Below are 23,720 nucleotides of genomic sequence, written 5' to 3'. Positions count from 1 at the left end.
AAAGATCCCCGAAGAGAGACCCTTTCTAAAGTCGCGAGAAATCTCGGACCCCAGACACAGAGAGACCATTTTGGATGTAATAAGCAAAGGCGAGGTTTATTACGGAGACCTATTACAGAGATCTCAGGGCTGACACATATCCCACGCAGGAGACAGAGGTGTCGACCACGAAACTCAAAAGTCAGAGGGTTATATAGAGAAGGCTAGGGGGTTTTGGCGTGGTTACATACAATTGGCTCATTCAAACATAGCAGTGAGAACAAAGCAGAAAGAGTACGTGTTAGAAGTCAGGGGCTTATCAGGGTCTGGAGGACACCTAGTTGAAATATGGCCCTGAGTGAGCTGGGGGGAGATGTCTTCCTGCCAGACGTCCCATGAATCAGTCCCATTAACTCAGGCTGGTTCCTGCATTCCTTTTCTTTATCTTTATGGCTTGCCAGTCCTGCCTGGACAGTGTTTCCTGTGCTCCTTTATCTTTATGGCCTGCTAGTCCTGGCTGTAGGGCTTAGCCCTCGGTGTGTGGCCTTTTGGGGTTTATTCTTTTAATTTTGTATCTGTGGCTTTTTGGGGTTTATTCTTTTAATTTTGTATCTCCAAACCTAGAATTCGTATAATTCTCTTTTCACTATCAAGGTGATTGGAGAACTATCCAGCAGAGTTGGTTTTAGTATTTAAATAATTTTAGTGATTTTAATTAATTTAAATTGTAATATTGAAGGATTGAAAATTTAATAAAAAGCCGCCTAGCTACCCAAAAAGAAGAAGTAGGGGCCTAGCTACTCAAAAAGAAGAAGTATAGAGTCTGTGAGAACATGAACTTTTCACCCCTCCCTTGCTGTACAATGGTTCCCGGAACATTCTTACATGAAAAGTTTCCTGGAACAGCCACAATGACCCATAGCCTCCGGCCACAATGTTCCAATGGCCCTGTAAAATGTCACTACCCCCTAATCACAATGTCACAAAGTCCTGGGTGTGTTACCTAGTGTTACACATGACTAACATATGACCTAACTGTATGGGCAGTCTATGGTTTTGGAATTTCCCTCCTCCCTCCCTCCTGATCCCCCTGGTTTGTGGTTTTTTCCTTTATAAGCTCTGTGAAAATTCAGGTCGGGGTCGAACTCCTCTACTCCCTGTGTGGTGTATGAGTCTCGACCCCAGCATGCTGGCCTGAGCTCTCGTTTCATCTTGCTTGCAATAAAGCTTCCTCGTGTGATTGCAGCAAGTTGGTGTCTGTGTCCTACTGGGTGCGCGCCTTTCCCGAGACTTGAGTGGGGGGCTCCCTTCGGGGGTCTTTCATTTGGGGGCTCGTCCGGGATCTGCGCGACCACCCAGGGGTCCTAGACCCACTTGGAGGTAAGATTCTCTGTTTTATCTCAGCGCTGTGTCTGTGTCCATGTCTATGTTCTGTCTGGGAATCTGGTGCGATCGCTGTTTCGGTTTTGCGGACGCTCAGTGAGACCGCGCTCCAGGAAGGAGAGCGGGGTGGATAGGGATAGACGTGTCCAGGTATCCACCGTCCGTTCGCCCTGGGAGACGTCCCAGGAGGACACAAGGGGGGACCAGGGACGCCTGGTGAACCCCGTCTGATAGGTCCAGAGGAGACTTTACTCCTTGACGACCGGTTTGTTAGGCAAGGTCTGCAACCTGCCGATCAGTTTCAGTGCCTCTGGTCGACACGAAGTCGACGTCGGTTTTGTTTTCTTTTTTCTCTTTTGTTTGTGCTCGTGTGTGTGGTGTGTGTTGTCGAGCTCGACATGGGACAGAAAGTAACGACTCCTTTGACTTTGACTCTGGATCACTGGACTGAAGTAAGGACTAGAGCTCACAATTTTTCAGTAGACGTTAAGAAGGGACCCTGGCAGACTTTTTGTTCATCCGAATGGCCAACCTTTAAGGTAGGATGGCCACCAGAGGGAGCCTTTAACCTGTCTCTTGTTCTCGCTGTTAAGCGCATTGTCTTTCAGGAAGTAGGAGGACATCCCGACCAGATCCCCTATATCATCGTCTGGCAGGACCTAGTCCAGGATCCCCCACCTTGGGTTAAGCCCTGGATCACGGGGTCTGGAGTGACAGTGGCGGTTGCGGCAGCTAAACCTAAGCAGACCCAACCGTTGGCAGACCCTTCGGAACCTCCAAAGATCTACCCTGAGATCGAGGACCCTTTGTGGACGGAGCCACAGCCCCCCCCTTATCCTCTGCCGCGACCATCTGCACCCCCGGCCCCGGCACCTGCCGAGAGGGACGGGGTGGGGGGGCCTGCGGCGGGGACACGGAGCCGGAGAGGCCGCAGCCCAGAAGGGGATTTCACTGTTGCCCTGCCCCTCCGTGCCTATGTTGGTGGCCCTCCGCCAGGCCCCGATGAACTTGTCCCTTTGCAGTACTGGCCTTTCTCTTCAGCTGATCTATACAACTGGAAAACTAATCACCCTTCTTTTTCAGAAAATCCCTCGGGCTTGACTGGGCTTCTTGAGTCCCTTATGTTTTCCCATCAGCCCACTTGGGATGATTGCCAGCAACTCCTGCAGGCCCTCTTCACCACAGAAAGAGAAGGAGAGGATCCTGTTGGAAGCCAGAAAGAATGTCCCCGGACCAGATGGGACCCCCACTAATCTCCCCAATCTTATAGATGAAACCTTCCCCTTGACCCGCCCAGCCTGGGACTTCAACACTGCGGAAGGTAGGGAGCGTCTCACAGTATACCGCCGGACTCTAGTGGCGGGGCTCAAAGGGGCCGCTCGGCGACCCACTAATTTGGCTAAGGTAAGAGAAGTTCTTCAGGGACCAGCAGAGCCGCCCTCTGTTTTCTTAGAGCGATTGATGGAAGCCTATAGGAGATATACACCGTTTGACCCCTCCTCGGAGGGACAGCAAGCGGCTGTAGCCATGGCTTTCATTGGGCAGTCTGCCTCGGACATTAAAAGAAAGCTGCAGAGGTTAGAGGGGCTCCAGGACTACACTTTGCGAGATCTAGTAAAAGAAGCAGAGAAGGTGTATCATAAGAGGGAAACAGAGGAAGAGAAACAAGAAAGAGAGAAGAAAGAGGCAGAAGAGAGAGAGAACCGGCGTGATCGCCGGCAGGAGAGGAACTTAACTAAGATTTTGGCCGCAGTAGTAGGTGACAGAAGGATAGAGAAGGGACAGTCAGGGTACCTGGGCAACGGAGCAAGAAGACCTTCGGGAGGAAAAAGACTGCAGCTCGAAAATGATCAATGTGCATACTGCAAAGAAAGAGGACATTGGGCCAGAAACTGTCCTAAAAAGAAACAAAGAGGACCCAAGGTACTGGCCTTTGAAGAGAACTAGGGGAGTCGGGGCTCGACTCCCCTCCCCGAGCCTAGGGTAACTCTTTCTGTGGAGGGGACTCCTGTTGATTTCTTGGTAGACACAGGAGCAGAACATTCAGTTTTGACCAAGCCACTGGGACAATTGGGGCAAAAGAAGACTATGGTGATGGGAGCCACTGGTAGTAAACTTTACCCCTGGACCACTAAACGAGTTTTAGATGTAGGAAAAAGCCAAGTGACTCATTCTTTTCTTGTGATTCCTGAATGCCCCATGCCCCTGTTGGGAAGAGATTTATTAACCAAACTTAAGGCTCAAGTACAGTTCACCTCAAAAGGGCCAAAAGTAACCTGGGAAGAGGCCCCAGTTGCATGTTTGGTTTTAAGTTTAGAAGAAGAATACCGCCTCCATGAGCAGAATCCCAAACAGTTACTAGCCCCCGAGTGGCTGTCTGCTTTTTCCGAAGTCTGGGCGGAGCAGGCAGGGATGGGGTTAGCCAAGCAAGTACCGCCAGTAGTAGTAGAATTAAAAGCTGATGCCTCCCCAGTCTCAGTCAAACAATACCCTATGAGTAGGGAAGCTAAAGAAGGCATCCGGCCACATATTCAGAGACTGTTACAACTAGGGATTCTAGTGCCTTGCCAATCTCCTTGGAACACTCCTCTCCTGCCTGTACGCAAGCCTGGGACTAATGATTATCGACCAGTACAGGATTTAAGAGAAGTTAACAAAAGGGTGCAGGACATCCACCCTACGGTTCCAAATCCTTACAATTTACTAAGTTCCCTACCACCAGAGCGGACTTGGTACACTGTCTTAGACTTAAAGGATGCCTTTTTCTGCCTTCGGTTGCATCCCAACAGCCAGCCACTATTTGCTTTTGAGTGGAGAGATCCAGAAGGAGGACACACTGGCCAGCTGACCTGGACACGGCTGCCCCAAGGGTTCAAAAATTCTCCTACTCTCTTTGATGAGGCGCTCCATCGAGACCTTGCGCCTTTCAGGGCCCAAAACCCCCAGATTTCTCTCTTGCAGTACGTAGACGACCTACTGCTTGCTGCTTCAACCCAAGAACTGTGTCGTGAGGGGACCAAAAAGCTCCTAAATGAATTGGGTGAGTTGGGGTACCGGGTGTCTGCTAAAAAAGCTCAGCTGTGTCGCACTGAGGTGACCTACCTAGGATACACTCTCCGAGAAGGAAAGCGGTGGCTCACCGAAGCTCGAAAGAAAACTGTGATGCAGATCCCGACCCCCACCACTCCGCGACAAGTACGTGAGTTTCTGGGGACGGCGGGCTTTTGTAGACTCTGGATACCGGGGTTCGCAACACTGGCAGCCCCTTTGTACCCTCTTACAAAAGAAAAGGTCCCATTCACCTGGACCGAGGAGCACCAAAGAGCCTTTGAGGACATAAAAGCTGCACTACTGGCAGCCCCTGCTCTGGCCTTGCCAGATTTGACTAAGCCTTTCACCTTATATGTTGATGAACGGGCTGGAGTAGCCCGCGGGGTCTTAACTCAGGCTCTAGGGCCCTGGAAACGCCCGGTAGCCTACTTGTCAAAAAGGTTGGACCCGGTCGCCAGCGGATGGCCCTCCTGCCTAAAAGCCATTGCTGCCGTGGCCTTACTTGTTAAAGATGCTGACAAGCTTACCCTAGGTCAGCATGTGACTGTCATTGCTCCCCATGCTCTGGAGAGTATCGTGCGGCAGCCACCGGACCGGTGGATGACTAACGCCCGGATGACCCACTATCAGAGCCTGTTACTGAATGAACGAGTGACTTTCGCCCCCCCTGCCATTCTTAATCCTGCTACTCTTCTCCCTGAGATACATAACTCCACCCCAATACATCAATGTGCCGACATCTTGGCGGAAGAAACCGGAACAAGAAAGGACCTGACTGATCGACCATGGCCAGGTGTGCCTGCTTGTTATACAGATGGTAGCAGTTTTGTGGTGGAAGGAAAAAGGAGAGCGGGAGCGGCAGTGGTGGATGGAAAACAGGTAATCTGGGCAAGTAGTCTTCCAGAAGGAACTTCAGCTCAAAAAGCCGAACTCGTGGCTTTGACTCAGGCCTTGCGATTGGCAGAAGGTAAGGCCATTAACATTTATACCGACAGCCGGTATGCCTTTGCTACAGCCCATATACATGGAGCCATCTACAAGCAAAGGGGGCTACTCACTTCAGCAGGAAGAGACATCAAAAACAAAGAAGAGATTTTAGCCCTTTTAGAGGCAGTACATTTGCCAAAGAAGGTGGCCATTATTCACTGTCCAGGTCACCAAAAAGGAGAAGATCCTATAACAAAAGGAAACCAAATGGCGGACCTCGTAGCAAAACAGGTGGCCCAGCAGGTAACAATATTAGCAGAAAAGAGTCAGACTCCAGTAAAAACTCCAGTTACTGATGACTCTAACTACATTTATTCAGCCAATGACTTTAAAATACTAGAAAATATGGTTCACAGAAAACAAGCTCAAGAATTCAGCTTTGATGGGGTAGCGCGGACTATGGATGGGCGAGTGATCCTGCCAACAAAAGAAGGAATAAGTTATGTTCAAAGACTACACCAGTTGACTCATTTAGGGGCAGATAAACTAAAACAACTTGTCAAAGCTTCTAAATACCATGTGTTAAATTTAAATTCAACAATTAGGCAGGTGGTTGATTCTTGCCAGGCCTGTGCACTTACTAACGCCGCTAAGCCCTATCAAGAGCCTGGAAAAAGAAGACGAGGAGACCGACCAGGAGTCCACTGGGAAGTGGATTTTACTGAAATAAAGCCAGGGAAATATGGTAATAAATATCTATTAGTCTTTGTTGATACCTTTTCAGGATGGGTGGAGGCTTTCCCCACAAAATCCGAAACTGCTCAGGTGGTGGCCAAGAAGATTCTTGAAGAAATCTTACCCCGGTTTGGGGTACCCAAGGTAATCGGCTCGGATAATGGGCCAGCTTTTGTTGCCCAGGTAAGTCAGGGATTGGCCTCGCAACTGGGGACAGATTGGAAATTACATTGTGCATATAGACCCCAGAGTTCAGGACAGGTAGAAAGAATGAATAGAACTCTAAAAGAGACCCTAACTAAATTAGCCATTGAGACCGGTGGTAAAGACTGGGTGACTCTCCTTCCCTTTGCGCTTCTTAGGGTCCGAAACACGCCCGGACGTTTCGGCCTCACTCCTTATGAAATTCTCCATGGGGGACCGCCCCCCTTGACTGAGTCCAGTGGGATATTGGATCCCAGTGCCGACTCTTCCTCATCCTCTGCTTTGTTTACTCATCTAAAGGCTCTGGAAGTCATCAGAACACAGATCTGGGACCAGATAAAAGAAGCCTACGCACCGGGAACTTCAGAGGTGCCCCACAGGTTCCAGGTTGGAGATTCGGTCTTAGTCAGACGACATCGAGCTGGCACCTTGGAGCCTCGGTGGAAAGGACCATATCTGGTGTTGCTGACCACCCCCACGGCAGTAAAGGTGGATGGGATCGCTGCTTGGATACACGCTTCCCACGTCAAGAAGACACCCAGCCAAAATGAAGACAACAACTGGATGGTGACAACTACTGATAATCCTCTTAAGCTTCGCCTGTGCCGCAGAAGTGAAGAGCCAAGATGCAGGAATATGGCCAGGAAACATAGGAGCTGCGAATCCTCCAGCTAGGAAACCTGCGCCTCCGAAACCCACGCCTCCGAAACCAACGCCAGCGAAACCGGAAATCATCCAGACTGCTGCCGCCGCAAAAGCCGCCGCTACTACTGCTGTCGCTGCTACTGCTGATGCAAACCGAGACCACGCTACTACTCGTGTTCCCAACGCCAAAACCATCAGGCCTGACCGTGAGCACCCACCAGATGATTCAGTTAAGGCTGCTCCTCACTCAGGTCAGGTTTACCTACCAAATTACAACCCACATCAGCCTTTAATTCTAACCTGGCAGGTTCTTGGTCCTGCTCTGGATCAGGTTTTATTCACCACTTCCAAAATAGCACCGCCAGGGACATGGTGGCCTGACCTAGCTTTCTGCCTCAAACAGATTATCCCCACTTCCATTCCCCCTAATCAAGTAAAAAGCTATGGGTTTTACTGCTGCCCAGAGCATAATAAGCAGACTGTATGTGGGGGGCCAGCCTCACATTATTGTGCTAAATGGAGTTGTGTTTCTTCCAATGATGGTGACTGGAAATGGGACAGCGAATATACTCATGACAGGGCTACCTTTTCTTTTGAAAACTCTGGGCCAGGGAGGTATGTCATAATGGAACCATATAAAAGATCTGACTGTCGCTCTGCTGATTTAGATAGAATTCGGATCAAATTTACAGACGCTGGTAAAAATTATGATACCCAAGCATGGATGAGGGGCATGAGATGGGGGGTAGTTTTTAATAACTATAATAACAAGCCTGGATCGTCAGTCATGGTTCGCTTAAGCCTTAGTAGCCCCCCAGCCCAACCTGTAGGTCCTAATGTCCTAGCTAAAGAACCTCCCTCCACTTCAAATACTCCCATACCCCCGGACACTGAAAATCGTCTGTTTAGCTTAATACAAGGGGCATTCCTGGTCCTGAATCGTACCAATCCTAACGTTACTCAGTCTTGTTGGTTGTGCTATGCCTCTAGCCCCCCATATTATGAAGGTATTGCTCAGACCAGGGGTTACAACAAAACAACAGATTCCTCTCAATGCCCCTGGGGGGAAAACAGAAAGTTAACTCTAACAGCAGTCTCAGGAAGTGGACTTTGTTTAGGCCAGGTACCTCATGATAAACAGCACCTTTGTAATCAAACACAGATCGTCCAGCCTACGGAAGGTAATCAGTATCTAGTACCCCCCCTAGACACAGCATGGGCCTGCAACACTGGTCTCACTCCTTGTGTATCAACTTCTGTTTTCAATACTTCCAAAGATTACTGTATTTTGGTTCAACTCGTTCCTAGGCTCCTATATCATGATGATAGCTCTTTTATAGATGAGTTTGATCACCGAGGTCGTTGGAAGAGAGAGCCTATCACCTTGACCTTTGCAGTACTCATGGGACTGGGGATAGCGGCTGGAGTTGGTACGGGGGCCGCTGCATTAATTCAGACCCCCCAATATTATGAGGAATTACGAGCAGCTATGGATACTGACCTTAGATCCATAGAACAATCTATAACTAAACTAGAAGAGTCTTTAACCTCCCTGTCTGAAGTGGTACTACAGAATAGAAGGGGACTAGATTTATTATTCCTCAAAGAAGGGGGACTCTGTGCTGCTCTAAAAGAAGAATGTTGTTTTTATGTTGATCATTCTGGAGTAATCAAGGATTCGATGGCTAAACTTAGAGAGCGCTTAGATATACGAAAAAAAGAAAGAGAAGATAGACAGGGATGGTTTGAAAGTTGGTTTAATAAGTCCCCATGGTTAACCACTCTCCTCTCTACTTTAGTTGGGCCCATTATAATTCTCATGCTTCTACTTACTTTCGGGCCATGTATAATCAATAGGCTGGTGACATTTATAAAAGAAAGAGTGAGTGCTGTTCAGGTACTGGTCCTGCGACAACAGTACCAAGAGTTACAATGGGATGAACAATGGCTCTAAGATTAGAGCCGATCAAAAAGAAGAAGTGGGGAATGAAGGATTGAAAATTTAATAAAAAGCCGCCTAGCTACCCAAAAAGAAGAAGTAGGGGCCTAGCTACTCAAAAAGAAGAAGTATAGAGTCTGTGAGAACATGAACTTTTCACCCCTCCCTTGCTGTACAATGGTTCCCGGAACATTCTTACATGAAAAGTTTCCTGGAACAGCCACAATGACCCATAGCCTCCGGCCACAATGTTCCAATGGCCCTGTAAAATGTCACTACCCCCTAATCACAATGTCACAAAGTCCTGGGTGTGTTACCTAGTGTTACACATGACTAGCATATGACCTAACTGTATGGGCAGTCTATGGTTTTGGAATTTCCCTCCTCCCTCCCTCCTGATCCCCCTGGTTTGTGGTTTTTTCCTTTATAAGCTCTGTGAAAATTCAGGTCGGGGTCGAACTCCTCTACTCCCTGTGTGGTGTATGAGTCTCGACCCCAGCATGCTGGCCTGAGCTCTCGTTTCATCTTGCTTGCAATAAAGCTTCCTCGTGTGATTGCAGCAAGTTGGTGTCTGTGTCCTACTGGGTGCGCGCCTTTCCCGAGACTTGAGTGGGGGGCTCCCTTCGGGGGTCTTTCAATATTATTCATTTGTCTTCATTTCAGGAAATGATGTCATTCAGGGATGTGGCCATTCATTTCTCTTGAGAAGAACGGGAATGCCTGAAGCCTGCTCAGTGGAATTTGTATAGGGACTTGATGTTTGGAGAATTACAGTCACTTTTTGTTCCTGGATGAGCATTGAATCTATAGAGAATAAGTACCTCACCATCAACATGTAACTTCCTCACTTTGTACAGTATAGGACTCATGGGAGTATTTGTTTTTCAACCGTGAGTTTCATAATCTTTAAAAAAAATTAGTCAGGTTGTTAGAGCTAAGAACTGTAGGGAGCTATATTGGATTTGGGCCTGGCCGCTTTGTGACTGTATGGCCACAGTTAAGATGACTGCCATAAAGTCTTGAGATTGTTGGACAAAAGCATCTCCCATGAATTTACGGCACAGGAAGAACATAATCACGGAATGCTTTGAGCCCGGCTGATGCTTGTGGAACCGACACACCTGGGCCACACCTGGGCGGTGGTCAATTCGTTCCTGCCTTTTGCTTTCTCAGCCTTTGTCCTTGAGATTTAGGCTGGTCTTCTCGGATTTCTCCCTAATTAATTCAGGTCTCGTAGTCTGTCTTTTGTTACCAAAGTCATGAGCCAGGTAGTCAGGAGCCAGGGTTTCCCACTGTGCTTCCCAGATATTTTCTACCTGGGGAACTTGGGTATATAAGTGGTGAATAAAGCTACAGGAGTCGCTCTCTCTCTTCCTCTCCTGGCTTGACATGAATAACCTGTGTGTGTGTTTCTTTAGTCCCACAGGCTTTCGCCCGATTCTCGGTACTGTGTCGGTGTAGGCGCCAACAAAGAACCACTTCATTGTTTTCTCTTTGTGTGTTTAACTTTTCTGTGTTAGAAGTATATATCTTTCACTACTAGAAATTATTGCAGCACACTTATTAATTAAAGAATTTAACAATTCAGTTTTAATGTTTTTTTCCCTTTAAATGAAACTCAGAATCTGGGCATTATACATTCCTATATGTTTTCTGGTAATCCTGTCAGAAACCATTCTAAGGAAATAATTCTCTTTCTTTGGAAATTGTACTTAAAGGGGACATATCAATTCCCAGTAGATGAACTCTTAAACAATCTCATTTTCTTTCCTACAAACAGGTCTTGCTGTCTCTAAGTCACAGCTGGTGACATTTTTGGAGCAAAGACAAGGGTTCACCCATGTGAAAAGACAAACAGTAAAAACAGTATTTCCAGGTTGGTAGGAAAGAGGAGGTTGACACAAAGTTGAGGTGCAGTGCTCCAACAGATTGCACGGCTTTTCCGTATACCTTGAAACATGATGTTGTTGTCAGGAAAATCTTAGGTCTCTCCATCTTGTCTTTGGTTTCAGAGAAGGACATCTCTCAGATGTTTATGGTGGTTCAAGTATCTTCTGCTTTGCGTTTCCCCAGCAGCAAGCTGTGCTTGTGAGAGTGACTTCCAGGGCTCTTCATTTTGTTGTGTCCCCATTATAAAAGGGGACTCAGGAAAATGCCTCTTAATGGAGGTCAGACTAAGACTCATTTATCTGCTGGGATTGGGAGAAGGCTAATGCCAGAAAGATCTCTACACCAAAGTGAGGCATGATTTGGTCATGATTTGATGGTTATAGTATCTATCAGAATTTAGCTCTGATCTTGGAGTTATGATTAAGAGACTTTAGCATTGTGTCTCTTCTATCCATTTTAAGGATAAGCTTTCCATTAGCTGTTCTTATTCTACTACACAGCTTTCTACCATGAGGTAAATCATAGCAGCCTCTACAGGAAACAGTTCACTTCTTAGCTGTTCCTGAGTGCATGGTGTCTTTCTCCGGGCTGTCCTGTTGTTGTCCTACCTGTCACAGGGTATGCTTGAGCTTGAAGTGGGTGGGGCGTAGCCTATCTCTGGAACCAGGTGTTCAGTGAGCTAAATCAGCATATGACGGTTTATAAAATCATTCTCTATATTCAAAAGGCATTGTTTCTCTGTAAGACTGAACCTAGTCATGTACCTAAGCATAACGTGTTCTGTGTCTTCAGATGTGGGCAGAGCACCTCAGAAGCTCATGTATGTTTTCCTGTTATAAAGACTCCAGTGTTAAGGATAAGATACTCATTCTATGTGACAGGAATATAAGTGGATCAGTGTCTATGCTTTACATACATAAGTCCCTGTCTCCTCGAAAAGACACATTTAAAGAGAAAAGAAAACATAAAAACAAGAAACCTGAGGAACTCAGAAAGTTCTGTAGATGAAAGGAAGGGAATCTGGGTTTGCTGGAACAGAAACAAAAGCTGGCTTCAGCCATAAGGTAATGGACTCCCAAACACACACACACACACACACACACACACACACACACACTCACATGCATCTCTCAAAGGAATGAGTTTTGCTAACCCAATATGAAGGCCCCAACCTGTCAACGTCTAGTGCGTTGGGGTCCTAGGTACGGACCCACACCACCAGGACACGGGATGCAGAGCGAAGGCAGAAGCAACTGCACGCAGTGGCAAGCTTTATTAATCCTTATATAGATATGAATATGCATTACCTCAATTTCCATTTTGGCAAGATACCATAAGATCGTTATACCTATGATACCAGGAACAACTAAGGCAAGAGTAAACAAAGAAATAAGACTAAACAAAGGCTTCTCATAATATTCACATAACAAATCACCCCTCTTATCATCAAAATCTACTCGTCATTACCAAGAGAGCATGAGAACCGCTTCCACAGAAACAGGATACAGCAGAACATAGTTTAAGGCCAAGTGAGAAAAACATTTTCCTCTCAAGGTCAGCATTCCAGCCCCTACTTGCACCTGTCACCAGCCCTTACTTGTCTCTGCCTGGGAGCTGCATCTCTATGCCTCCACACCAACCTCACTTTCATCTCCAGTCTCCCACAAGCAGTGCAGCTACAGGACTCTCACCACAGAAAAACTGACTTCAACCCTAGTCCACAGTAAGCTTGAGTCCTGGACCTATTGGTTGGCTAGTCCCCTGGAATGAGTGGGTCCCTGCTTCTTCCCACTGCATTAGTCCCTTGTCTGGTGGCTCCTGGAGCAACCTATGTTTTGCAGTGGAGGTGATCTTGGCACTACTTTGCCCTTATTATGTATGGATGGATTAGTAAGTTTGTTAGCTCAATCCCATCAGCCAAAAGGAGCCCTGTGGGCAAGTGTAGCTGGGAGTTACTAGATAAATATAATAGACCTTTGACAAGACCATAAAGAGGAGCTTAGTGCTGGGCAGGAGTGGAGGAGTAGACATGAAGTGTCTGAGAACCACTAATGCAACTTCGGCAAGAAGATGGCATCTCTCCTGGAGCACAGACAGGAGGACAGAGGAACTCTACAGGTTCCAGTTGCCTTAATTCCAAAGTGTGCTCAGACAGTGGCCCTGAGAAGCAAACACTAAGGCACAGGTTAATAGCTGAGACAGCCTCCGTTACATTGATTATTCATTCATTTAGCATCCACAGACATGATTTACCACGACGATTTAACCGAAAATTGTTATCCATGACTTCTTTTTTTTTTTTTAAGATTTATTCATTTATTATATATAAGTACACTGTAGCTATCTTCAGATACACCAGAAGAGGGCATCAGATCTCTTTACAGATGGTTGTGAGCCACCATGTGGTTGCTGGGAATTGAACTCAGGACCTCTGGAAGAGCAGTCGGGTGCTCTTAACCACTGAGCCATCTCTCCAGCCCTATGACTTCTTTACTCAACATTTTTACTGTTAGAAAGAGACTCAGGTGGCCTGGAGAAATGGCTTAGTGGTTAAGAGCTCTGACTGCTCTTCCAGAGGTCCTGAGTTCAATTCCCAGCAACCACATGATAGTTCACAACCATCCGTAATGGGATCTGATGCCCTCTTCTGGTGTGTCTGAAGACAGCAACAGTGTACTCACATATTTAAAATAAATAACCTTTTAAAAAAATTAGAAAGAGACTCAGGTCAGGGTTTTGTGTGAGGAATCTTTCCACTTACTAGAATCTTGACCAGACAAAAAAATAACTCCTTGTTCTGGTCCTTGGAGGACCAGAAGTACTATGTTGCGTTTTGGTGTTAGCAGATTGATCACTCCAGTACCCATTGTCCCTGATTTAATTGACTTTAAAATCCGAACCCACAATTGTATCATACCAGAGGCAGGCTAGTGACCTAAAATTTCAAAAGTTTTCATTCTGTCTATTCAAACAATTTAAATAGTGAATCTTCTAAAGGTCCAGGTTTGGAGGCTGCCTGACATTTTCTCAGCAGTATTGCTTAGCTTGGGTGAACTGTTGGATAAAACTCAGGACACATGGAGTCACAGTGAGTAGTAACAGTCTTTGCACTCTTTGCACACAACTGAAAGTTTGCATGCCTTTCTGCAGACCTGGGTATGATGTCATTGTAAGGGACTAACATCATACTTACGTGTCTCAAATCACTTACATGTGTGCTAATGAAACTCATCCCAAGACTTCTTGTGAAGTAGGAAAATTTTTTAAAATGTTTTCCTATCACATACTCAATAATGAGGATTTAAAATGCATGCCTTTTGTGGATATATAATTCAAAGATTAAACTATGCCACTAGGAATGTGTGTTTAATAGCTTTCAGAATTTTGTGGATTCAAGATTTTTTTACTTTGTCATTTGATCGTCTGTATTATTGTTTCTAAGTGTGTACTGCCTATCAGCACTTAGAATGCTCACCTTATATATTTTGGTGGATGGGTAAAATACATTGATAGAACATTTAAGGAGAGTGTAAGATAAACATATCTGTAAACTTTGCTTCTGTGAATTTTCCCTTCATGGGTAAATAGAGGTCTTCCATTTTCATGCCTTGTTCATTGCCTCTCTCCACTCAGTGCTCAGTGATTATTTAATCTTGTAAATTAATCTTAGGAATGCATCCTTTCTCAGGACTGGAGAGATAGCTCAGTGTTTAGGCTCACTAGCTGCTCTTCCAGAGGTACTGAGTTCAATTCCCAGCAACCACATGGTGGCTCACAGCCATCTGTAATGGGGTGCCATGCCATCGTTTAGTGTGTCTGAAGAAAGCAACATTATATTCACATGTAAGTGTTTAAAAAAATTCATTTCATTGCCAAGCCTGGTGGCCCACTGTATTAACCCCAGAATTTGAGAGGCAGAAGCAACTGAAGTCAAGGCCAGCCTCATATACATAGCAATCTTCAGGACAGCCAGGGGTACACAGAGAAACTGCGTTTCAAATAACACAAACCAAGCAACCAAACAAAAAATATGTGCTTTTGGTATTTGACACATATGTTACCTCTGCCAGTTTCTGGTACTCGTGGGTGACGTACCTTTCATTATTATGCCTTGATATCTCTCAGGTATGTACTTTCTAGTCACCATATAAAACATAAAATATTGTCCCAAATCTTTAGGCTATACTATTCAGTCTTGGTATGGACAGTCTACTTGTTATACAATATATTTTTCTTTATCAAATAAAAACCCCATGCCTACTATAAAAATTCTGTTTCTCCAACCTCACAATCACAATAAACTTTTTATTTTTCCTGGCTTCTCTGTTTTAAGATTTAAGATCACTGGTCATATAATTGCTAAATGGGCTTATTCCTATTAGTATACTGCCCTTAAAACTTAAGTCTTTAACTTTAAATTATATGACATTATTTCTATGTTCTATTTGGTTATGGTTTAAATAGATTACTTCCACCTACTGTATTTGTGAATTATGCTCAGTTCCTATAGGTATTGAACTATACTGCAGACTTTTATTTATGGATAAATACATATGAGTTACTGTCTTCATTTTAAAAACTTAAGCCATATAAGTATAAAGAACATTACTTAACTTTTGCTCAGATCTCAACTTTGGCTCAACAGGAAGAGCACTCAGTGATCCTGACTATTACAGCAATGCAACTCAGTGTAAATCACTCCTTGGTCAATGCCCAAGAATTGATACAGGGGAGAAAACCTGTAAGTGTAAAGAATGTGGTAAGCCCCTTTAGTTCTTGCTCAACACTTTCGATAAACCAGAGACTTCATACTTGAGACAAACCTTACAAGTGTATCGAGTGTCACAAGGCCTTTAGTAGTCTCTCATCACTGATTATACACCAGAAAAACCATACTGATGAAAAAAACTTGTGTGAAGAATGTGACAGATCATTTTACTATCCTTCAATGTTAAAGGAACATCAGAGAATTCATTCGAGAGAGAAACCTGACAAATGTGAAGACTGTGGAAAAGCTTTTATTGATCCTTCATTCCTTAAGCACCATCAAAGAATTCATTGTGGGAAGAAACCCTTCAAGTGTGGAGAATATCACAAAGCCTTTCATCATCACTCAGCCCTTAGAACACACAAGAGAGTTCATATTGGAGAGAAACCTTACAAATGTAAAGATTGTGGCAAATGTTTTTCTGTATATACGTCCCTTAATCAACATAAAAATAACCATCCTAAAGACAATTCCTATATGTGTGAAGCAAGTAGCAGATTTCGTAGCTCATCCTCATCCCTTAGGAAACATTAAAACATCCATTCCAATACTAATCCCTGTAAGTGTGAAAAATGTGGCAGATCGTTTTCCAATTCCTTGAGACTTAAGAGGACATCAAGTGATCCATTCAGGATATAATCCCTACAAGTGTGAAAAATATGACAAAAAGTTTGCCTGTTCTGCAAATCTGAGGAATCATGAAAAAGTTTATACTGGAGAGAGACCATACAAGTGTGAAGAATGTCCCCCAAGCCTTTAAATATAACTCATCCCTTTTGAGACACAAGGACATGCATACAAGAGAGAAATTCTACCAGTGTGAAGAATGGTAGATGTGGCACGGTGGTTTGTATGTGCTTGGCCCAGGGGGTGGCACTGTTAGAAGGTGTGGCCTTGTTGGGTGTAGGCTTTAATACCCGTGTCCTAGCTGTCTGGAAGCGAATCTTCTAGCAGCCTTCAGATGAAGATGTAGAACTCTCCACTCTTCCTGCACCATGACAGCTTGGATGATGCCATGCTCCTGCCTTAACAATAGTGGACTAAATCACTTAATTTGTAAGCAAACCCCAAATAAATGTTATTTTTTTAAATTAATTTTTAGGATGTATTTATTTATTTATTTATTTATTTATTTATTTATTTATTTATTTGTTATACTTTTAGTACACTGTAGCTGTCCTCAGACACACCAGAAGAGGGCATCAGATCTCATTACAGATGGTTGTGAGCCACCATGTGGTTGCTGGGATTTGAACTCAGGACCTCTGTAAGAGCAGTCAGTGCTCTTAACCACTGAGCCATCTCTCCAGCCCATAAATGTTATTTTTAAAAGAGTCCCTTTAGTCATGGTGTCTGTTCACAGGAGTAAAACCCTAACTTAGACATGAGGGAAGTGTGATAAAGCCTAGTTAATCTCCATAGCCTTACTCAACACATGATAGTTGTAGATACTGCAGTGAAGTCCTATGAATTTTTAAAATGTTTATACTTCTTAAGTTCTTAAAATATCTGTGCTGCCCAGTCAGCTTGACACACAAACTAGAGCTGTTTCTAAGGACAGAACTTCAACTGAGTAAATGCCTCCATAAAATCCAGCTTTAATTGTTTTCTTAATTAGTGACTGATTCAAGGACCCAGCCCATTTTTGGTGGGGCCATTTCTGTGCTGGTAGCCCTGTATTGTATAAGAAAGCAGGCTGAACAATCCATAGGGAACAAGCATCCCTCCATGGCCTCTGCATCCTCTTTAAGTTTCCAGCCCTATGTGAGTTCCTGTCTTGAATTCCTTAAATAATGGACTACAGTGTGGTGGTGAAATCCAAACCCTTTCCTACCTAACTTCCTTTGGTAGTAGTGTTTCTTAGAAGCAATAGGAACCCTAATTGACTGACTAAGGCAAAAATCATTCTAATGACTACAAACTCCATGAGTGTGTGGAATATAGTAAAACGTTTGCTAACAATTCAGATTTTATCCAATTCAAAAGAATCCACAGTGAAGACTATCAAGTGAATTATTTTAGAATGTCAATACAAACATCTTACTTCCACTGGCACAAAGGCTAAGAATATCATCAGAGAGCAGTAGAGACTTTGCTGTAACCTCCCCACCAGTGTGTTCAACAATGTGCTTGAATATTGCAGGGGTTGCTGAGTTTCTTTCCTCTGTAACTGTATATATTTCTTGAAACTGTTGCCATGCAGTAACTTGGACCTTTGGGTGCCTGGAATCTGATCTGTGGGCTGTGGTAAAGTTTCGGTTGTTTTCCCCAAGGGGGTCACCTATGCTCTTGAAATCTCTGGGTTTGTGAAAAACTCCATAAACTTACATTCCTCACAAGTTGGACTTAGTGAGATCTACATTGTATCTAATCTAAGCTGGATGGGCATTGGTGTTTGCCTCCCCAGGAAAAGAACATTGGTAGTCATATTTGGTTTCAGAATGAAGAATCTCTCATTTCCTTTAAATTCTAAAGTGTTCTTCATATGACTCCAACTGCCATGTCATAGAACTTGGCAGCATATTGACAATAACCAAGCCCTATGCACTCACACAGAAGAAAGGATGTATTTGATTAGTGTGTTTGTGATGTTAATAATGAAACATTGTAGATGCAGTTCTTACTTTACTTTGATATAGATGCTAAAAAGTGATGCCACACTTGAGTTTATTAATTTGTATATACAGTTATATCCGGGCAATTAAAACCTAAAAGTTAGCAGTTATTAATTTATAAATGATTAAATATTTTGAAAAATTTATTTTTCAAAAGCAGGTTTGTGAAGTAGAGGTGAAAGTAATATATTTATAGTACCTTTGCATGGTGGGACATCCCCAAGCTCAAGAAACACCATTTCCCTTATCAGAGTAAATTGCGGGCTGGCCACATTCTAGGGTAAGCATTGGACATCTGCTACTCCTGTCTCTCTTAGCTTCTAGGCCATATCATGAAAACCTCCCCTGTAAGTTTGTGTATATGTATATATACATATGTATGCATGTAACTCTGTGTGTGTGTTTGTGTATATAAGATGAATACTTCCGCATGTCCCCCATAACCATGAGATGGATTCACTTCTCCAATGGAGAAGTCTACCCATATTCTAAATTTCTCAAGCCTCAGAGAAGCAAATACTAATTATCCTGCCTTCAATATCTCTATTTGTAACATATTAGGATGCTGTAACGAGGGGAACCCCATGTCTAACTAACCCGCCAGCCTAGTGCTATTGGATTTATATCATAGTTCAATTGGCTATGACATTTCCCTGACATTAAAATTTGTTAGAAGTCCCAAGAAAAGTTTTAAGTAACATAAGACAGAACCAGCCAAGAGACCAGTCAGCACAGAAGGCTAAACTCTGGACACTCATTTAACCATCAAGCAGCAGTTTTCCTCCAGTGAATCTACCATGTACAGCTAAGAGCAGAGCACTGCCAGGGGAGAAAGAACCCTGGGCTGTGAAAGTCCAGCATGACCAACCTCTTGGAATCACCTTTCAGAGAAGATGGAACCTGTTCTTTTGTCCATTCCCTTTGCAACTCTGGAGGCCAGAAGCTTGAGGTATTCAGCATGGTGCTTGGTGATAGAGGTCACTATGACTCTTCTTCCCTGTGGACTCAGCAATATTGGCCATCATGCTTCTGTTTTACTTAGGGTTGTCATTGTTTTGATAAGCCACCATGGCCAAAGCAATTTGGGAAGGGAGTCATGACAAGGATCTAAACAGACCAACCTGATGGCAGGAGCTGATGGTACAGACACCATAGAGAGGTGCAGTTTACTTGTTTGCTCTTTAGGGCTGCCCAGGTTTAGAGCAACAAGGAGTAGCAGGTTATGGGTGAGCCCACTTGAATAAACTGGTTCCTCCCATACCGATTACTAGTTTAGAAAATGTCCTGTAGCAGTGGTTTTAGACCTGTGGCAACTATTTCCGGGGTTGAATAGCTCTTTATACAGGAGTTCCCTAAGACCATCAGGCATATCAGATATTGCCATTGTGATTTATAACAGCAAAAGTACAATTATAAAGGAGCCACAAAAATATTTTTGTGGTTGTTAGGTCACCACAACATGAAGAATTATATTAAAAGTTCATAATATTAGGAAAGTTGGTAACATTGCCTTACAGGTTGCCTATAGCTGGATCTTATTGGAGCATTTTCTCAATTGGGGTTCCCATCCCAAATGAGTAACCTGCATGATGCTGACATAAAATTAGCCACCATCATTTTCCATACAGCAGGCCACAGCAGTACATTAGGACTTGTCTCTTACTTGAAGGTTTACTAACTAAGTGCTACTTCTAATGACCAGGTCCTGCTTAATTAACTGGTTATTAGACTTGTCAATTGATAGCCTCGGGGAAAAATGAAACCACAGGCTTAGTCCCTGGCCTTTCATAAAATTCAGATTTGAATAACTAAAAGAAGTGGGGAATGAAGTGACTTGGGCTTGGTCAGGTTATCCTAACATTATGCTCATCCCACTTGGAGTCTCTTCAGGCAAGTAATTTGTGTCTTCCATCTTCTGACAAAGGTGGGAGCAGGTCTTCCTTACTGGGAGAGGATCGAGAAGTATACAAATGGTCTTTTCTGAGAAAGTCTTACACAGTGTTTCACAGATTGAAGGGTCCTGCACTCTCTGCTTAGAAGACCACAGTAAAAAAAAGAAAAAGAAAGATAATGTAATACCTCTGTGTACATCTCTGATATGAGTATAGATATTTTTACTTGTAAAATCCTAGGTTCCCTTGCTGTTTTCCTGAGCTTTTTCTGAGGTGTGACACTGTACATGGTTATCTGTACACTTGATTGGCTTTAATAACACTATGATTTCTCACATAACTTGTTTAATTTACCAATTCTAAAGTAAAAGTAGAATTCTAATTTTAAGAATGGTAGCTGTTAAAATTAGGTGGTAGAAAGGTAGAAGATTCCTCTCTATCAGCTAGTGTTCATAGTGGACAGGAGTAACAGTTGTCTTACCCAGCCTTGAACCCAGGGAGTAAAATAAATGACATGGCAAGGTGTGCCCGTGGAGAATAGTGGCAGCAGAGTTATGGGAGTGACCAATTAATTATTTTCTGCTTGAATTTAATGCTCATTCCAAAGGCTGTAAGTAATTAGTTAATTGGGTGATACATTTCCTTGGGGTTTTGAGGAATGGGTGTTCAGGAGCAGCAAAACAAATGACTTTTAGTCAAGTTGTGGGCATAAGCTGAGAACCTCTGTTCTGCTCCAGATAGCTATCTATGTAGATAGCTCTTTGCTTTGTAGTTTGCTTGAGACAGCTTTCTGGACAGGACAACACTGTGCTCCAGAAAGCTCCCTGTTATAGACAGCTCCTCCCCACTCTCACCCCCTTCGGAGACAGCTCCCCCTAGAGACAGCTCCTCCTGGAGACAGCTCTCTTCTACACAGCTCCCCCTGGAGACAGTTCCCCCTGGAGACAGCTCTCCCTGGAGACAGTTCTCTTCTACACAGCTCCCCCTGGAGACAGCTCTCTTGTACACAGCTCTCTTACATGGCTGCCCCTAGAGAGCTCTCTTCAGCTTTCTTGTGATAGACAAATTCTCAAAGCTCTCTAACTTTGGGTTTTCTGATCAAAGTCAGAAATCCTGCTAGAAAAAACTTCTAAAAGATCTGTGTTCACTCTCCAAGCAGCTCTCTTTTGCTAGAAAAGAATTCTTGGAGGAGTTAGAGAAAGGATTAAAAGAGCTGAAGGGGTTTGCAACCCCATAAGAACAACACCACCATCCAGTCAGAGCTCTCAGGCACTAAACCACCATCCAGAGAGTACACGTGGAGAGACCCATGGCTCCAGCTACATATGTAGCAGAGGCCTTGTTGGGCACCACTGGGAGGAGAAGCTCTTGGTGCTGCCAAGGCTGGACGCCCCCCACCCCCAGTGTAGGGGAATGTTAGGGCAGGGAGGCAGGAAGGGGGGTGTTTGGGGAAGGTGAACACCCTGGTAGAAGAAGGGGGAGGGAGGATGGAATAGGGTACTTATGGAAGGGAAACCAGGAAAGGGGATAACATTCTAAATGTAATTTTAAAAATACCTAATAAAAAGGAAAGAAAGAAATAATTCTAAATCTCTTTGGATAGCAAATCCCTTGCAGGTCAAAAGCCCAGTCTTCTATTTACATATCAATTCCACTATTCACCTTAGGTTCCTTTTGATTATACCATGAATCAGCATCCCTGAAACTCAGCTCCCCGATGTTTAGAAAAGGACAGCAAGCACATTCTTTTTTTATTTTTATTTTTTAGCATTGCAAATGAATTTAGAGATCTGCCTGCTTTTGTAAATACAGATGGGTGAGATCCCATCCTGAGATTACCATTCACACCATGTCTGGGCCTGGCCCTAAACTGACTCTGGTCCAGGGTGACCTCGAACTCCGGAATCTGGCAGGACTTAATTTGAGGTAAATGAATGTGGAGGAAACTTGAATAAAGCACATTATTCATTATTAAATTCTGCCCAAATTAATACCGTTTAAAAAACTTCAATTTGGAAATACTCAAACTGTCCTGTTTTAGCCATAAATTATAGAACATGATTCAGGCTGTCATAAAAATCACAGAATGACAACATCTTCCTGGGAAGCTATCATGAGTGAACAAGCGAGAAGTCTCCCAGAACTCTGCATCAGTGTAACATCAGGGAAGAGAGGGTTCTTAAATCATTGTTATAAATGATAGTTTTTTAAAATCCTGGCTAGCTCCCAAATGAATGAGACAGAGACTTTAAGATTTATTTAATCAAGCTTTTGAGGCACAATAGCTGAACAGTTAATCTATTCTAATTCTCTAAATCAATTTGGCTGCCTCTGCACCAAAATTCCTGAGATACTTGCATTTCATTATTCTTCTGGCTTTCTCTGCTCCAGGTGTTTTTCCATGGTCTCTCCTGGATCTTCTCCTGGTGGCCAATCCCTCTTTCTCCGCAGCCAACCTCCATGGCCGGGAGCAAGTCATACCTGTTCTCTTCCTTGCTTACTCACTCATTGGCTCATCAGCTAGCTTTATTGACTGACCATGGAATAATTGGAGAGCAGTGTTTACAGAACATTGGGACAGGGGATTCTTAGAATGATGATGCAACCAGATATGAGGTCACAGAAACCAGCGTTTGAATGATACAAGGATAATCTTTAAACAGGGCACAATAACATTATGCCTGCAGTCAGGCAAGATGCCAAGAGATGAGATGCAGTCAGACTCGCCTTGAATCTACCACTTGGCTTTGCCATGAGTACAACAGAGGAAAGCTAACAGTGGTCTGTCCTTTTCCTCTCTGCTACATACCTGGTTATCACAGCTGCTTTGGGTCCTTATTATCCATCATTATTAAAGTTAGGAAAGGAGAAAACCAGCCAAGTGAACTGGTGGGCCGACTTTAAAAGACAGCACATTACACATTTTCAGTAATTGATTTTGTTAGAAAAGGGGAATTTATTTACATAGAAATGTAATGTAAACATTAGCCAGAACACAGAGGATTGGATACACTGAATACACACAGAGAAATGAATAACACATTGAAAAGAAAGGGTCTCAACCATAAACTTTAACTTGCATCCTATTCAGTAACAATGAAAGGCTTCTGTGTGGAAACATTCTATTTTTAAAAGAAAAAATGGCTGAGAAGTGGCCAGTAAGGCACTGTAGAACCCTAGTTCTTACTGAAGTGTAAGAGCTATTAAGAAGCTTGGCCTGGTAGAAGTAGGTAGGTTATAGGGTTCCTGTGAAGGACCCTAGGGGCTTTTGCCAGCCTCACACCCACTGCCTCAGATCAATATTAGGCCAAGCACCAGCTTCCCGCCTTGGATCAAGGCTAGGCCAAGTTCCATTCTCTACCCACAGTCCTCCGGTGGAGCAGGGACATTCTTGAAAAACCACAGAATGTACTGATAGTCACATGACCCTCTGGTCCCAGATAGAGTTGGAATGCATTTCGTATGCTTGCTATCCAATAGATTCAAAGGTCAACATGCTTAGCCAATAAGTTTAAACTGTAACCTAGCTGATGTAATCTGTACCCCTAAAAAGTATAAAAACTGCTTGTTAAACCATTTGGGGTTGCCTTCTGGTCACTCGCCACAAGGGGCTGATTGATGGTCGACACTGACACGCCAGAAAATAAACCTCTTGTGTTTGCATCGAACTCCGCTCTCATGTCTCACTTGGG

The 23,720-nt window shown here is 43.9% G+C and overlaps 1 non-coding gene and 2 pseudogenes across 1 annotated transcript; 2 read left to right on the top strand and 1 right to left on the bottom strand.

Annotated features, from left to right (window-relative positions):
• Positions 1-1,365: 1,365 nt before the first annotated feature.
• LOC108349511 (uncharacterized) lies at positions 1,366-9,426 on the top strand (annotated as a pseudogene).
• A 5,926-nt stretch (positions 9,427-15,352) lies between these two features.
• On the top strand, positions 15,353-23,696 carry Znf726l-ps1 (zinc finger protein 726 like, pseudogene 1; annotated as a pseudogene).
• Positions 21,114-21,178, bottom strand: LOC120100215 (U7 small nuclear RNA). Its single transcript, XR_005499995.1, has one exon. It is a non-coding gene; the product is annotated as a U7 small nuclear RNA (small nuclear RNA).
• Positions 23,697-23,720: the final 24 nt, after the last annotated feature.

Source organism: Rattus norvegicus, chromosome 1 (assembly GCF_036323735.1).
Source record: "Rattus norvegicus strain BN/NHsdMcwi chromosome 1, GRCr8, whole genome shotgun sequence".
In the NCBI taxonomy this organism is placed as follows: Eukaryota; Metazoa; Chordata; class Mammalia; order Rodentia; family Muridae; genus Rattus; species Rattus norvegicus.
The sequence above is the reverse complement of the archived record's forward strand: the minus strand, read 5'-3'. Positions and strand labels throughout refer to the sequence as shown.